The following is an 11966-nucleotide window of genomic DNA, read 5'->3' as shown; positions in this document are numbered from 1 at the left end:
GTGGATACGGAAGTACTCCCATATCCCTCTATAACTCAGCCCACCAACCAGCAGCGACGGATCACATCCAGCTTCACTGGGGACCGCCCCCTAACAGTTACCATAGCAACTAGCTGCAACGCATCATGCGTATCAAACAGCTTTCCTAGAACGGTCGGACTTATCCGTGTTTGCAAATCACATGGGGCAGCTCATGACAGCCTTCGTCTCCAGGTCTATGCATACTCATTTACTTCCTCTTACCATATGAGCTGGCTCAAATCGCCTGTTCCTGCATGTTCCCATTGCATTCATGCCAGGGCTCTTTCAGTGCAGATCAGGACAGCTTCATCATAGCCAACACACATGTCCCAACTTGGAATGATGGTAACTTATAAACAAACCTAGCCATTAGACCTTCCTTGTGACTCTTACTGTTCTCATTATTCCTTACCCCTTATGTACCCCATCATATCTCCCCATCCATACTTTATTGTCAAATTATTATCAGTGTGCCCACCTTAACACAGTATAGTGATAACAATATATTAACACAGTAGCATTAAGTCTCACCCTATTTAGTGATTACAATACGTTAACACACTGACATAAAGTACCACCCGCTTACCAAGTGATCTAATTATCAGAGATGTAACAATTAATGTCCAATTCTACATTCAACCCCCCTGGTTTCATAGTTTTCAGCTCATAAATCCACCGTGTCTCCATCTTGGAGATCTCTCTGATTTTGTGGCACCCCCTCCATTTTGTGGTTAGCTTTTGTACCCCTTGGAAAGTTAAAAGACTCGGGTCCCTAGCATGTACCTCATCAAAATGTTTTGACACATTGTGCCCCTGAAACCCCTTCAATATATTATTAATGTGTTCACCAACCTGCGATTTCAAAGCTCTTTTGGTTCTTCCTACATACTGCAGTCCACACGGGCACCCTAAAAGGTATACCACATGTGAACTGCAGCAGTGGATAAACTCTCGGATCTTGTGACTCCTACCAGTCACTTTACTAATTGTCACTTTATCTCTAATTGCATGTGCTCTTTCACACGTAGTACAACGTCCACATGGGAAGAAACCAACCTGACCCCATGCATCAGTCCTATTGTTAACTCTTGGACCCTCAATGTTGTTCGAACCAATTGTCTCTGTAGGTTGTCTGCCTTTCTATAGCTAAATTTTGGTTTAGCCGGTAGTGCAGCCCCCAGAACCGGGTCATTTCTCAATAACCCCCAATGTCTCCTAAACACTTTTTCAACCTCCCTATACTGGGAGTTATAGTCTAAGAGGATAGCATGTTCATAGCTATTATCCACGGGGTTATCTCTCCTTCTCTCTGTCAAAAATTGTTCTCTCTCACACTGTAAAATAGCTTCTGCTTCTTCCTCCAACTGACTCCTACTGTATCCCTTCTCCACAAATTTATTAATCAACATTCCTGTTTGCATGAGATAATCGGTGTCTTTTGAGCAGTTCCTACAAATTCTGCAGAACTGTCCCTTAGGGATGTTCTGCAGCCATTTGGGATGATGACAACTAGTGACCGGTATATATGAGTTTCTATCTGTCTTTTTGAAAAAGGTTTTTGTACCTATTACTCCATCCCTCCTCATAATCACAATGTCGAGGAAATCCAACTCATCCTTTCCACTTTTAACTGTGAGTTGAATCCCCAGCTCATTCGTATTGAGCCAGCCAACATATTCATGCAGCTCATCCTCTGTACCCTCCCATATCCAAAATAAGTCATCAATAAAACGATGCCACTTACTGACCCTACTGCTTTCGGGGCATGCCAGAATCCTCCTCTCCCATTGATCCATAAAGATATTTGCCACGCTCGGTGCATATTTTGCCCCCATAGCACAGCCAAGTATCTGTAGGAAAAAATCTCCATTATACCAAAAATAGCTGTGGGTAAGGGAGAAATCAAGCAGTGATATAATGAACTCAATCTGTTCCCTCCTGATCGTTCCTTGATCCAGAATGGCTTGTTCCACCGATCTCAATGCTTCCCTGTGAGGAATAATTGTGTATAATGAAGTCACGTCTGCCGTAACTAGCAAACTGTTTTCATCAATTCGGAGCCCATTGGTGGTCTGGAGAAAATGCTTCGTGTCTTTCAACAAGTGGAGTAATGTCTGCACTACCGGCTGTAGGAACATATCTATATATTCTCCTATCCTTTGATTCAGAGATCCTATGCCGCTAATGATGGGCCTGCCAGGAGGGGACTGAAGATTCTTATGGATCTTTGGATTAATGTACATAACTGGGATCCTGGGGGCATCAATCATCAAATACCTAAACTCCGCATCTTTCAATATTCCCTGTACAAGGCCCCCCCCTCAGAATTTTTCTCAAGGTTTCTTTATACTCTCTGGTCGGATCTCCCCTTAATTTCCTATATGTAGTGCTGTCATCGATAATTCTTTGAATTTCCTGCTTGTATTGTTCTACATGTAAGACAACCACCCCTCCCCCCTTATCCGCCGGTCTAACAAGAATTTCCTTTTTCTTACTCAACTGCCTAACCTGCTCCAATTCCGTATTCTTTTTCTTACTTTGAATACCTTCAAGATCCTTGAGCACCATATTCTTAAAGTTTTGGATGGTTCCATCCCTAGTCTGATCAGGGGGATTGAATGTAGATTTATTCCTCAAAGACGTGTGTGTAAACTCATTAGGGATCCCACCCCTATTCATCCTGGTGGTGGGTCCTTCTTTGGATAGAAAATATCTTTTAATATTTAATTTTCTAGCAAATTTATGTACATTGATATATGCATCAAATTTATTCAAGCCTTGTGCAGGAGCGTATTTCAAGCCCTTGTCAAGGATCTTCATCTCTGCATTAGTCAGCCCAACCCCACTTATATTGAAAATACCTTTTCCCATCATTCTCTTCTTCTTTTCTGATCTACCTCCTCTTCTTCCTCGTCTATTTCCCTTTTTCGGGTGTTCCTTATATGATATTCCACGTCCTCCCAGTGATTTCTCCCCCCACCCCTCCCCCCTAAAAAATGATGTTGTACAGTCTCCTCTGCTTCCCTATTTAGAGGTTCATAACGATTATATGTGGGTGGGTAATATCCCCATCTCTCCCTCTCTTCCCAACTTCCCCTAGCTGGCTCCCTTTTAGGGGGACTGCGTCCTCTACTTGGCTGAAATTTCGGTTCATATGCAGTATGTTTGGGGTTAGTTCCTCTACCTCCCCTCACGACTCCCCTTCCCCTGGTGGGTCTCAGGCTTTCCCATCTTTCATCATTAGGGGCTCTGTGTTCCCTCCTTTTTGGTGAAAAAAACATGTTCCTCTCGTGATTGGGATTTCTATCAAGGATCTGCCATGAGTGGTGGTCCATCCCCCTACCACCATAATCTACAAAAGGATTTATGCGTTGCTCAACTCGATGTGTAGCCCCATTATTACTACCTCCTAAGTTCTTTCTCTTTTCCTCCTCTTCCTGTTCCTTCACCTGCCGTTTAGTCTGTTCCACCTGCCATTTGTAAGCTACCTTGTTTTTGTAATCCTGCCAGTCGTTCTGAAACCGGTTGACCCTTAGCTCACTAACCTCTTTCTCGTTTTTCTGTATGATTTTTCCCAGAGTACTGGCATTATCGATGAAACTCTCCTCAGTTTTGAAACCTTCCATCCTATCCTTAATTGCATCTATTTCTTTCCCTAATCTCTCCAATCTATTCTGTTTCCTTTTAGTCAGCAATTTTAGCAGATTAATACCACATGTGTTAAGAAATTCCCCCAGCTCTCTATCATTCTCATCATTTTCTTCACCATCATTTGGTAGAATATCCCATCGAAATCTTTTAGGGATAATACCTTCTGCTATGCCTTTTTTCAGGCTCGCTAAATCCCACCATGCATTGGTCTCTTTCAAAATGAGTCCTTGCAGTTGTTTAAACATACCATCCATGGTTACATGATTAGGATCTGGTTCCTTCACAAAAACCTTATCGAGGTCAATAATACCCCTATTTCTCATTTCAAACATTTCCATGACAAATCGAGTTTGCAGCACCACCCTAATACACTCAGACTAGTTAAAATTTTGGGGTTGGGGTGACTAGTGCGCTCCTCAGATAGTGAATTTTAGTTAATTGTAACCTTCGGTCCTGATTGCCTGGTGCGCTATGATCAACAGGGGTGTAGACCCTGAAACGATTTAATGTATACAAATGATAGTAGCGCTCAACAGGTCTTAGATATGTATCACCAATATGGGTCACTGAACCCCAGTTTCCCACTATGCAATTAAATTATATTACACATTTACCCAAGAACAGCACCAAAAATAGAATAAAATTGCATACATGTACTCTAATATCTTAAAAGGAAAACAGCCTCAACAAAAACCTCAAAAAGAGGTTCCACACTACCTATAGGGGGAAAGACACATTAATCCACTCTCCTATAAGTCTTTTCCTTAGGTTTTCAACATTCACAGTGATGCCTTTTCACACAGAACACCTATATCACATGAATTTTAGCAAAAGTCCTAGTTTACAAGTCCCAAATATAAAGGTTGCTTATAGTCGAGCGAAATTTCTACACCAACATGCTTTATCCTCATAGAGATAGTGGACGTGCTCACCAGATATAAATGCCAATCACAACAGTTTGCGACACCACAGCTCCAAACAGCTCAGAGCGGTTTTCTCAACTGCCACTCTGTACAGAGTGGCAGTTGAGAAAACTGGTCTGAGCTGGTTGGAGCTATGGTGTCGCAGTTTTTTGGCTGGCTATGAAGAAACTGATCTGTGAAAGAACATGGCGCTGGTAAGATGATGTGCCAAGCTGGCTGCAGTGATTAAGAGAGCAGTAGAGAGGTACAGTGAACCTGAAGACTGTGCAGAGAGAGAGGCAGGAAGAGTAATCAGCTGATTAAGAAGTATTCAGAGTAGAAAGCAGGAAGATAAGAGAGAAGATAGTAAAGCTGGAAAGATGATTTCCTGTATACAGTGAGACAGAATCTATAAAGAGAGAGCATGCAAGAGAGGAAAAGATAAACTTGTCACAGAAGCTACATTGTGGAAAAATGAATGTAAAGAAGGCTAATTGATCTAGGTATTAATGTAGGAACTGCTCCTAGCTCAAACCAAGTGTTCAGGTATTCTCTGGAGTTTATAAGCTGTGTAAAAGTATCCTAAAGACTTTTTATCTGTGAAGTGAATCAAACTGCAGCCAAGAGGCCTCAGGAGTCTATAAGAGAATTTAAAGAAAGTGTTCACAGTCTCTCTACTATATACACTGTCTATGTTATGAGAACCTTCCTGCAGTCATTTCTCTGAATTATATTTGTTCATATAAAGAAAAGTATACTTATCTGTAGAAGTGATGTTCTGAGTTCCTGAAAGAAAAATAAGTTTATTAGAGATTTTATTTGAAGCAGTTCAATGAATTTAAGTAGGAGTCTACCTGTATGGTAATCTGCAGTAACTTGGATGGGATCCTGTGGAGAAAAATAAGAAAATTGAAAGTTTTAATCAAATACTCATTCAATACCAGGTACTAAGGATTGCAGGTTTGAATCACACTTACTTACCTAAAAAAAAAACTCTTACACAGGATGTGTGGATTGTTATATTTCCTTGTGGTTTACAATTCTTGATCGGCCAACAGGAAAACAGAGCCTTTGTTCCTGGAAGCATTGAACATGGAAGATGTCTTCTCAGTTAGCGTGAATAAAAATGAATATATCTGCTTAGTTCTTACTATTTAAAGATGCATGCAGAAATAGAGAACTTAGTTAAACTAAAGCATGGACTGAGACTGAGCAGTGTGGAAAAGTGCTTAGTAAGGTGTTATTTATCTTTGCTGAAAAAGGAAATTTGTTAATGTGCTTTGTCACTGAACTTTTATTCTTTATAATTCAATACAAATATTCTTACAAAATGTAGATTTGTGTCCAGAAGACTTCTTTACAGTTCAAGCATTACAGAGGGGTTACAGGCCGTCTAACACCGCTCGGAGCCTGAAGTGGAAGCGGAGCTGCACCCCCGAGCAAGAGATGCACGCACATCCTGCGCGCGATCTCCTGCAAACTGCAGACCCAGGACTTGACGCCAATCGGCGTAAGGCGGTCCTGGGGCTGCCGCCGCGGCCTCGCCCATGGGCGTGGAGTGGCCTTGAGGTAGTTAAACAAAGCACTTTGTTCTGCTAGTCAGCTTCAAATCCGCATCCAAACTAGTGATCACAGTATCTTTTTTTACATTCCAATGTTGTTACAGTGTGTGTAAACAAAGTGTAACAAGTTAAAAGGAACTCTCTGTGCTTCAGATACACACACAGTTCAGAATAGCTCATTAAAAGATGTTAATATATAATAAAAAGCAGTTTAAATAAAATGCAATGACAGCTATTAGGGTACGATAAACTACACTTTGAAAACTTGTAATTTGGAAACAGACAATATTACTTATGCACAAAGCAAATATGATAACTGTATGAGTAATAAAAAGTAGAAAAACACATTTTTATTGAATGTTATGTCGGAGTTTCAGACCACTTTAAGTAATATTAGCCTGGGATCATGGCATTGGTTCAGGTTGCATGAGGGAGGTGAAGAAGAAGAAGAAGAAAAAAGGCACAGCTTTGTGGAACAGCCACACGGACAAGCCGGCTTTGCTTCACGAGAAGAGCAACAAATGAAAGCGTTCTCTTGTCTGATTAGTGTAAGCGGCATTTGGGGAAAAGCACTTGAAGCTGTCATCTCACAACTCTCACATGTAAAGTCATGTGGAAAATATCCGGCGTGCTGACATGGGGATGTAAAGGAAACAATGAAATTACATCTTACCTGCAAATTCCTTTTCCCTTACTCAACCGTGTTACAACATGGGGATTAAAAAAATATTTTCTTTCAGATTGTGTTGAAGTGTAAAAGGCTGGAAGCACTGAGAAGACATCAGGGGAACACATCCTAGACAGACAAGACAGGTTCCTATTCCAGAATTCTCAGAATATCTTCCGCCAGGCAGGGCTCACACTTGCACTCTTCGCGTGCGGTTTGCTGCTATGTGGGCAGTATGTAAGTTGCGTTGCACGATAATGTAATGTGTTACTGCATGCAAACACTCTGCCTGTTCAGCTGTAGGGGCGTATTCCCATTTCTGCCTTTTAAGTGAGTGTTATTAACCTATTGGGGGCGCGTTTGGGGGGTCAGGCAGCCGGATCCCCACTTTTGGTAGCTGGGCTGTGTGTCCCCCCCCCACCCCTGTAGCCAGATGTCCCACCTGTAGCCAGTAGCATTTACTCACCTCCCAGGCAATGAGCCGCAGTGGACCCCTCCGCTGCGGCCGACATCGCCGCTCGTACTGCCACTCAGTTCCGGGTTGCGGCTTGATGATGTCATCAAGTCGGGACCCGGCACTGATGTCAGAGCGATCGGGGATGCCGGCCAGAGCGGAGGGGAGCGCCGATTGCCATGGGAAAGGCAGGAAGGTGAGTGGATCCTCTCCTCCCCCCCCCCCCCCCCCCCCACCGCTGCATCAGTAACAGGGATCACTACGATATGCCGGCGATCGTAGTGATCACGTGACCAGGTGCCATACGCAATGGCTTCTGATCACTGAGGGGAGATGTCAGCTGTCAAATGACAGCTTACTCTCCCCTCTCGGGTGTGCACGATCGCGTTGGGAGTGGAAACGGCAGGCGGCGTAAATCCTACACCGCATCAGAGTTAGGTGGCCCAAGGGCGGCGTAGGATTTACACCAGCGGTCCCCAAAAGGTTAAACTTTATTTATAAAACATGTTATTCAGCACTGTTCAGTGGATAGGGGACTCAATACAACATTGATGTAACAATGTAGGGATAAATATAGCAGATGAGTCACTGAGTCCATATGGTGGCACAGAAGAGCACATGGGAATTAGGGCCCTGTCAAACAAGCTTACAATCTAAGGGGTGAAGGGACACTTAAGAGGGTTGGGTTGTATGTCTAATAGAGGGGGTGGAGCTATGGAACATGGCAGATAAGCAGTGGTGGACAGATGGGGCTTTAAAGGGAACCAGAGAGGAATGGGGGGTGAAAAAAGGAAAAGATTTCATACATACCAGGGGCTTCTTCCAGCCCCATAAGCCTGAATCGCTCCCACGCCGCCGTCCTCCGCTTCCTGGATCCACCGGTACCGGGCCCTTCACTTCCGGCGGACGCGGCCAATTGTCCGCATCACAGGGGCTCCCTCCATACCCGTACGCATGCGGCTGCGCAGTAGGCAGCCGCACGCGTACCTGTATGGAGGGAGCCAGTGCAGTTTCTAGGCTAAAATGCACCCAGGGCGAGTGTGTAAAAATTGTGCCCCCCTCCCCCAAGCAAGGTATGGGTGCCCGCAGTATAGGTTAGCCAGGTCTAGTTGCACTTAGTATAGGTCCCCCCAGTATAGGTAGCCAAGAATAGGTACCCCAGTATAGGTAGCCAAGCATAGGTGAGCCAGTATAGTTGCCCCCGCTATAGGTTAGCCAGGTAGGTGCCTCCAGTATAGGTAGCCAGTATAGTTGCCCCCAGTATAGGTTAGATAAGCAGGCGCCCCCCAGTATAGGTTAGATGGGTAGCTGCCCCCCAGTATAGGTTAGATTAGGTAGGTGCCCCCCAGTATAGGTTAGATTAGGTAGCTGCCCCCCAGTATAGGTTAGATTAGGTAGCTGCCCCCCAGTATAGGTTAGATTAGGTAGCTGCCCCCCAGCGTAGGTTAGATTAAGTAGGTGCCCCCCAGTGTAGATTAGATTAAGTAGGTGCCCCCCAGAGTAGGTTAGATTAGGTAGGTGCCCCCCAGTATAGGTTAGATAGGTAGGTGCCCCCCAGCGTAGGTTAGATTAGGTAGCTGCCCCCCAGTATAGGTTAGATTAGGTAGCTGCCCCCCAGCATAGGTTAGATTAGGTAGCTGCCCCCCAGTATAGGTTAGATTAGGTAGCTGCTCCCCAGCGTAGGTTAGATTAGGTAGGTGCCCCCCAGGATAGGTTAGATTAGGTAGCTGCCCCCCAGCGTAGGTTAGATTAGGTAGCTGCCCCCCAGCATAGGTTAGATTAGGTAGCTGCCCCCCAGCATAGGTTAGATTAGGTAGCTGCCCCCCAGTATAGGTTAGATTAGGTAGCTGCTCCCCAGCGTAGGTTAGATTAGGTAGGTGCCCCCCAGGATAGGTTAGATAGGTAGCTGCCCCCCAGCGTAGGTTAGATTAGGTAGGTGCCCCCCAGCGTAGGTTAGATTAGGTAGGTGCCCCCCAGGGTAGGTTAGATAGGTAGCTGTCCACCATAATGGAGGGGGGAGCCGGAGCCGCGGGGAGGGCAGCCTGACCTCTCCCTCCCTCTCCTGGGCCGCCCTCCGTGCTCCCCCCTCAGATGCAGAGCGCAGCAGCAGCCAGGGAGGGAGCGCTGTATACAACATACCTTCCTGCGTTCCAAGCGCTGCTCTCTCGCCGCCGGTCTCTTCCTCTCTGCCTATACGATGATACACACGCTAGTTCCGGCTAAACAGGAAGCAGCGTGTGTATCATCGTATAGGCAGAGAGGAAGAGACCGGCGGCGAGAGAGCAGCGCTTGGAACGCAGGAAGGTATGTTGTATACAGCGCTCCCTCCCTGGCTGCTGCTGCGCTCTGCATCTGAGGGGGGAGCACGGAGGGCAGCCCAGGAGAGGGAGGGAGAGGTCGGGCTGCCCTCCCCGCGGCTCCGGCTCCCCTATCCATTTCAGCGCCCACCTCCCAACAGCGCCCCGGGCGGCGGCACGGGCCGCACGGCCCTAGAAACGGGCCTGGAGGGAGCCCACTGTGATGCGGAGAATTGGACGCGTCCGCCGGCCGACTGGCCGACTCGCGGTAATGGCGGGACCCGGTATCGGCAGGTCCAGGCAGCGGAGGACGGCGGCGTGGGAGCGATCCGTGCGTATGGGGCTGGAGGAAGCCCCAGGTATGTATATTTGATCCTCTCTGGTTTGCTTTAACCACTTGAGGACCCACCCTTTACCCCCCCTTAAGGACCAGCGCTGGTTTGATTGATCTGTGCTGGGTGGGCTCTGCAGCCCCCAGCACAGATCAGGGTGCAGGCAGGGAGATCAGATTGCCCCCCTTTTTTCCCCCCTATGGGGATGATGTGCTGGGGGGGTCTGATCTCTCCTGCCTGCTGTGGGTGGCGGGGGGGGCACCTCAAAGCCCCCCTCCGCGGCGAAATTCCCCCCTCCCTCTCCTACCTGCTCCCCCCCCCTGAGATCCGGGCTGCACAGGACGCTATCCGTCCTGTGCAGCCAGTGACAGGACGTCCCCTGTCACATGGCGGCGATCCCCGGCCGCTGATTGGCCGGGGATCGCCGATCTGCCTTACGGCGCTGCTGCGCAGCAGCGCCGTACAAATGTAAACAAAGCGGATTATTTCCGCTTGTGTTTACATCTAGCCTGCGAGCCGCCATCGGCGGCCCGCAGGCTATTCACGGAGCCCCCCGCCGTGATTTGACAGGAAGCAGCCGCTCGTACGAGCGGCTGCTTCCTGATTAATTAGGCTGCAGCTGGCGACGCAGTACTGCGTCGCTGGTCCTGCAGCTGCCACTTTGCCGACGCACGTTATGAGTGTGCGGTCGGCAAGTGGTTAAAGGACAAATGAAGTGAGAGGGATATGAAGGCTCCCATATTTATGTCCTTTTCCTGGCTGTCCTGCTGATCCTCCTGTCTCTAATACATTTAGCCTTATGCTACATACACATTTGAAAGATAAATGAAAGATATCAGACCAATTTTACCACCTTCCATGTAGTATGAGAGCCATACTCTACACAGTCTATTCTATGGAGCTGAACTCCCCAACAGATAGAAATCTTTGCAAGATGCTGCACTCAAAGATGCTGTACACATGCAACAGATCAGTATCTGCAAAAGATCTGTTCCTGCAAAAGATCCATCCTTGCAAAATACATTCATAGTGTATGATATCTTCAGATCCCCATACACACCTTGTTTAACAGACAATCATCTGCAGATCAGATCCACCAGGATGGATTTTCAGATATGCAGATGAAGTCTGTTAAACAAAGTGTGTATGGGGATCTGCAGATATCATAGACTATGAATGCATTTTACAAGGACGGATCTTTTGCAGGAACAGATCTTTTGCAGATACTGATCTTTTGAATGTGTACAGCATCTTTGTGTGCAGCATCTTGCAAAGATTTTTACCTGATGGGGAGTTCAGCTCCATAGAATAGACTGTGTAGAGTATGGCTCTCATACTACATGGAAGGTGGTAAAATTGGTCTGTGATCTTTCATTTATCTTTCAAGTGTGTACACACCATTATGCTTCGTACACACTTGCGAAAACTATCGTTTGCAAAGAACGATAGTTACCAGACGAACGATATTGGAAAGATTGGTATGCAACGATGGGATGCAGCGATCATCATACAAATTTTAACGATCGTTCTCGCAGAAAAGAACGATCAGAAGGAAATGTTGCGTACATATTTATATAAAATAATAAAAAAAAACACTGACATGGAGTTACAATAGATACAAATATATGATTGTTAACTTGAAAACAAAGTTTAATTGAAATGAGCAATGTAACAATCTTTACGGCCGCGCTACAAAAGAAGTACTGAAGCTGGTCAGAATTCAACGCAGATGCATTGGCCCTTGTAACGATCGTTCTCGGCCGATGTCTGTACACACTATAGTTTTGTAACGATTGTCGGTAGATATGATTCGTCAGGTTGGATATTTCCATCTTCCCGATGTCGTTCTTTTGTCGTTCGTGTTAATGATCGTTGGGTAAAGTTCTTTCCCCGATTCTCGGCGGAATGATCGTTAATGAGCTGTTTCAAACGACCATAGTCGCCAGTGTGTACGCAGCATTAGACTCTGAACAAGCATGCAGATCAAATGGTTGACTGGATTAGCCACGTGCTTGTTTCAGGTGTGTGGTTCATATATTAGGGCTGGAACCCACTAAAGCTATTTTTTGAGCGTTTAGGG

At 46.0% G+C, this 11966-nt stretch overlaps 1 long non-coding RNA gene across 3 annotated transcripts in view; it reads left to right on the top strand.

Annotated features, from left to right (window-relative positions):
* Nucleotides 1–4700: 4700 nt before the first annotated feature.
* LOC137528137 (uncharacterized) overlaps nt 4701–11966 on the top strand; it is a 57141-nt gene continuing 49875 nt past the window's right edge. For all 3 annotated transcript variants that reach the window (XR_011023288.1, XR_011023293.1, XR_011023285.1), the window contains exon 1: nt 4701–4789. This is a non-coding gene — a long non-coding RNA (uncharacterized lncRNA). The remainder of the gene's footprint in view (nt 4790–11966) is intronic.

Source organism: Hyperolius riggenbachi, chromosome 1 (assembly GCF_040937935.1).
Source record: "Hyperolius riggenbachi isolate aHypRig1 chromosome 1, aHypRig1.pri, whole genome shotgun sequence".
Taxonomy (NCBI): Eukaryota; Metazoa; Chordata; class Amphibia; order Anura; family Hyperoliidae; genus Hyperolius; species Hyperolius riggenbachi.
Note: the sequence above shows the minus strand (reverse complement) of the source record. Positions and strands in the feature narration are given on the sequence as shown.